Below are 5,882 nucleotides of genomic sequence, written 5' to 3'. Positions count from 1 at the left end.
GCGGGGTATTCCCACCCCCTGCAGCCAGCATTCACAGGCAGGATAGTGCCAGCCCCTGCACCAGCATTCACAGGCGGGGTAGTGCCAGCCCCTGCACCCAGCATTCACGGGCAGGGTAGTGCCAGCCCCTGCACCCAGCATTCATGGGCAGGGTAATGCCAGCCCCTGCACCCAGCATTCACAGGCAGCAGCAGATCAGGGGTTCACTGAGTGCTGCCTTGGTGCTGCCCTGACCTTCTGCCATGGCTAATGTGTGCATGCACCAAAGTAGTTCTAAGATTAAACCACAGGATGCAGGATTACAAAGTCATTCATTACAAGGAGTACAGTAAAGTGTAAAAATCTCCATGTTTCCAAAACGTCCAGGAGAAGATACAGCTTCTTTTCAGTCTGTCTGATCTCTGTAGGACTGACTATGAGCTGAAGACACCTAAGGAAGTTATTTGCATCCTCTTGAAATCAAGAAAATGGGCAAGATTGAACTAGTTGATTAGACTGTGGATTATCACAAATAATTAACAAAACAAAAGATTTAAAGATTATATGACTCCAGATGTTTTATTGATTTTATTCATATATAAATACAAATCGATTTTGCAATGTTCTGAATTGGTGTGAATACAGATGTTTTTTGCAGGGAAACATTTTGACCAGAGGTGCTGTTGCAGTTCTGTTGTTTTCCTGATGTGTATCAATTCACATCTACACTCAACCCCAAGCCTGTAATTTAGTGACTGAGTTAGAGCTGATTTTTTTCAGCTAGTCTAGTCTCTCATTCATTAGGTTCTTTGAGAAAATATATGCTGACAGACTTCACCTCTGTCTGTAAGTAAAATGTGTTTTTTAAAAACAAAGAATGAGAACTCATTTGTTTCTACAAAACACAAGAGAAATACACACACTTAATTATACACATTTTTCTTACTTACAGGGAATATGTAACAGAACAATGCTTAAGGAAATTTCAGAGTAACTATAACAAGGTACAAAAAAAGAACTCATCAGGCTACTATAAAAGAAGACCACAAACTGCACATGACCTCTTCATAAAACTATTACTAAAAACCCATTTGCCATAGTAAACCATCCCATTTTACTATGTATTAGGAAAGTCCTTGTCCCAGTGACACATACTATGTCAGAGGAGGAAATATGGACAGAAGTGCTTAATCTGTCATTCTACATACAAATATGTGCACACAGGAATTCTTTCTATAGGGAGAGGAGTTACGAAATTAAGTGATTCACAGGTGTAAAGCTGGATACCATATAAATGCTCTCTGGCGAATTCAGTGACAGGTAAACCTCATTCTTGTCTTATATAGAGAAGTTAAACTAATTTGTGTTTAGTAGCTTACAGACTGTCCATGGCTGTGGTCTATAAAGATATTACTTGTTTTGGGGCTGTTTATTTAAATCATTTAGGAAATTATACAATCTTGAAACAGAAGATAGTCTAAAGGCATCACCAAAGAACATGTAATCCTAAAAAATATTTTACTTGTAATACTGCCTTGTTGATATCTGTTTGGGTTACAAAAGTTCTAGTTGTTGTGGACTTAGTCTATCTTTCATTCTGCTATCATTTTGCTGTTCCATAGACCATTTTCCATAATCTTCCTGAAAACAGACTATCTTTGGCTGGAACTATTGAAAATAAATTCCATAAAAATTGCCTGAGAATAGTGCTCAGATCCAGAGTGGCTGACACCTTTTGAATTTTTTTCCTCTTAGGGAATTACACATGACCTTTTAATGCTGAAGTTCATTAGTGCTTGGATATCATATTGATGAACTTCGTATAAATGAATGGATGAACAGATAAGCCACAACTAAGGTAATGATCTTACAGCTGTTATGGAGGTAACTGAAGACATGTCATGGATGATAATTAATTAAAGAATTTCTCTATCATTTTGTTTACTGTCATTCTTGGTTCAGGATACACTCTCTCTTCTTTAATCTTAACAAGTGGTGTTTCATTTTTAATGTTCCAGACAGCCATATCTTTTTCTAGAAATCCAGACATTCTTATTACTCACGGTTTCATTATCAGTTTGTTTTTCTCCTCATTACTGGCACTGACCTTGCCAAGAACTAAGCACATGCATAATTTGACTAGTGCGATTAGACTCATTAAAGCTAATGAGATTAGTCAAGAAAGTAAACCTACTTCTGTTTAAGTGTTTGTTGTTTGAGGTAGTGCTGCTAGAATCAAGATGAGGAAAGTCTGGAAGGAATTCAGACTGAACAATAATTTTCATTAAATGTCATACAAAGAGAAATTCAAAGATTTTTCTCTTGACCTAACCTGATTTGTGATCAACCCAAGGTGGTTTTACGCTGGGAGCAGGGATTTCCTAACATTGCTTTTTCTTCAAAAGACGAGGGCTTGTCAAGAATTAAGCTGGTCTGCTGGTCTCAGCAAACTTTACAAGGTCGTTTCTCAAGTCTAGGATGAAATATTTAAATTAAAGATAATGAGACATCTCCGCCACCAGCCCAGCAACAGAGGCTGAATGTAACCTGATAGCAGTGTTGTGATGCTGTGCCCTCGAGACTCTGGTTCCCCCCAGGAATATTTCATTAATGTGGGGATATTGAGAGAGGCAAACCCAGAACAGGTTTCTTCATTCTGCACAGAAATAGGGAGATAGCACTGAATTAAACAACATTTCCTCTTGCAGAGCAGTGGTCTCACAGTTAGAACATGGGCTTATAGCTTGGGAGTCTTGTGTATAAAAATCCTCAAGAGGTGTATATGCCAGTATAAAGTGGGGGAAAAGTCTAAAATCCTCAAGAGGTGTTTATGCCAGTATAAAGTGGGGGAAAAGTGCTATTACTCGTACCCTACCTTTGTTCCTCATTTTGAGTGCTGCAAGTCTGCTGTTTTTTGACCTGCCAGCTGAAAGCCTCCCAGAAGCATTATAGCAGACAGAAATACAATGTTTAGAGTGCACCTGGTTTTCAGCCCCTTTCTTTGAGAGCCATCTCTGCTAGGGCTGAGAGGGGAGGAGCATGGAGCAGTTGCTCCATCCATCCCAGAGAACTTCCCTTCTGGAAGGACAATTTTATGGAGACTGGTAGCACAGGCCAGACATAAAGTGGGTGATTATTAACTCCATCATGCTATAATTTGTCATTTCTGACCTCTGATGAGCTGCCTCATATACAGTGAGTTATAAAAAATCTAGCCTCTTACAGCATCAAATGCAAACTCCTCTGCTATCATTTCAAAGCAGTAAATCTCCCATGGCCTTGGAGAAAACATCACTTGTGGGCTTTCACTCATTTGATACCTTCCTTTCAAAACAAATACTTATTTTGGTCTCTGATAAATACAAATGATAAGTAAAATTTATTTAAGCTGCAGACAGGCTATTTGTAGTCTAAAAGTTAAAATTCTTAGTTAATACTGACTCTTGTACCCTGTCTTTTTCTGTGCAGAGGTAAAACACCGGCAAGTCCATCACTGCAAAGTCTAATATCAGGGGTGGTAGATATATTTAATATTACTCACTTTTCTCTAGGAAAGCAATTGATCTATGCCCCAATGCTCACAATTTTATTAACATTGGAAAGAGCCATGTGGTGTTCATATAGTGTTTAAGCTCCATGAAGTGTCAGAGCCCAAGGTTTTGTGATTACTGTCAGAGGAGGAGGGCTGGAGTGACAGTTAGGAGTGCGCCGGTCCCTACTGTATATACAGCTGTTGCTGCACAGGGGAGGGAAATGCAGGGTCTGGCTGTCTGTTCCAAACAAAAAGAAATGGCACATGCTATTACTTCCAGATCATTGCAGTCCCTGCACCACCATCTGCTGGGGGTCAGAGCAGTTGTCCGGGTCGGCGTCAGTCATGCACAAACTCAATGCCTTCCGTGGAGCTGCGCCCAGCAGTACATATTTACAAGAACAATAAAGCAAACCTGCTCCCTGGACACAGGCACCACAATGCTCCATCACATTGGGAACAAAGGGCACAACGAAAGTTGATATGCATTACAAAGGAGGTTCTCGGGGATCACAGCTTTGTGATTTCAGGCCCTAACACAAATTGAAGGGAAGAAAAACTGTCACCAATAAGCCCAGACCTAGTGATCATTGTATTTGTAATTGACGCAGCATTGCTGAAAGGGTGCCTGGGTCTCTGTGTTTCCCCTCTTCCTATTGTTAAAGTCTTCTGTAGAAAACAGTTACATGGGAAAAGCTTTGATGGTAAATATTGAAAACTTGGATATGTTATTCTGTAACAGCAGCAAGATAATCTCTGCCACTTACCCCAGCTTTTCCATGCAGATCTCTTTTTCTGGGGCCTATGCCATGTGCTGGAGCAAGATGTGGAGAGCCCTGACTGACGCAAACTGAACAGTTCCTGGAAACCGGATGAGTACAACTGTGTCACTATGATGTTGAAACCAAATTAGCAGTTTTAGCATCTCTTCCGCCTCACAACAGCTAGTGAGTGATTCATTTCTCCTGCTAAAAATGGCTGCTTCACCAGCACTGGAGTGACACATCAGGCATTACTGTCAGGCACTGCAAACCTTTCACTTAGCGCTGTCCTGCACCCTTGGCTGAGCATACACATAAGGCGTGACACCCTTGGGGCCTAGAGCTCGAGGTGCCTTAGCTGGCAGTACATTAAGGCATAGAGATAAAAAGTACAAGCTTCTTTTAGGTCTGGGCTAGCTTGCTGCAGAGCTACATCCAGTGTTTTGGTGCTGCATCAAAATGGAATGCTCGGTGCAGAGGCATCTGTATTTAGTGAGTTTATTAGTTTGGTCTCAGCATCAGCACTGTAGGCAGCAGTGCCAGCATGGGGTGAGAGAAATAGGCAGCAGTTCTGGAAAGCTATGAAAAGGGCAGGTGGAGCTGCACCCAGAACATTTTTCAAGGGAGGCTCATTGCCAAATAACTAGAAACTATGCTGTACTAGCAAAAACACACGAAGGACTGCTGTAGTTCCTGCCTCACATAGCTACAGTGTCTGTCACAGCACTACCACATACATAATATTTGACATTTCATCTGATAATTAGTGGTTTTGGCACAAGTAAACACACTCTTGTTAGGTTCTATCCTCAGTTGCTTTTTTACTAAGCATCACTCGTCATTTTTGCATAAAATCTCTCCAGTCCATGTAATGTTTGACAGCCTTCTTGGATGGTTTGCCTGAAACATGATATGGAAGAGGAGACCTCCAGGTAGCTGCACACACATGTCTCCCAGACTCCACCTCCCTGGCCTCACTGGCACTAGGACACCCCAGCTGCCAGAGCAGCAGAGCTGGTTCTGGAGCCTGCGAGGGCATGCAGAGCAGCCTTTGCTTGTTTCCTTGGAGAACCTCACCAGCTCAGTTACATATCTATACTAGGAGGACACTTTCCCTGAGCCATTCCATACAGAGCTGAACTCCACAAGTTTGTACTGCAGCTAGGCAGGCTTTCAGCAGTGGGTCAGAACTAAAAGAAATAATTTTTTTTACCATCTGGTCCTGTGAACTGCATTTGAAGTAAATGTTGCTGAAGAGTAGTCAATGTATAGCTTAGATACATTTACATAATAAAATATATGCAAAGTGTAAATAATTTTGTATCTCTGATTTTGGAAATGGCAGGGGATGGGAAGCTGGTAGAGTGGATCTTTGAGGATATCAGTAATAAAATGAAAGGACAGAAAGCCTTCAACCTGTAGGTAATTGTTGTACCATATCAGTATTGTCTGGGGACTGAAAGTCATTTCCATTAATAGTCCAGTATAAGTGATTGTCCTGTATGTCTACTCCACCACAGAGAGGTGCTACATTGTGGAAATCATCGTGTTTCAGTGCCTGCTTGTACCCCTGCTGGAGGCTTTATTCTACCACCCAGGGACTAGATCAG

The sequence above is a fragment of the Geospiza fortis genome, unplaced genomic scaffold (assembly GCF_000277835.1).
Source record: "Geospiza fortis unplaced genomic scaffold, GeoFor_1.0 scaffold40, whole genome shotgun sequence".
NCBI classification, from domain to species: Eukaryota; Metazoa; Chordata; class Aves; order Passeriformes; family Thraupidae; genus Geospiza; species Geospiza fortis.
The sequence above is the reverse complement of the archived record's forward strand: the minus strand, read 5'-3'. Positions refer to the sequence as shown.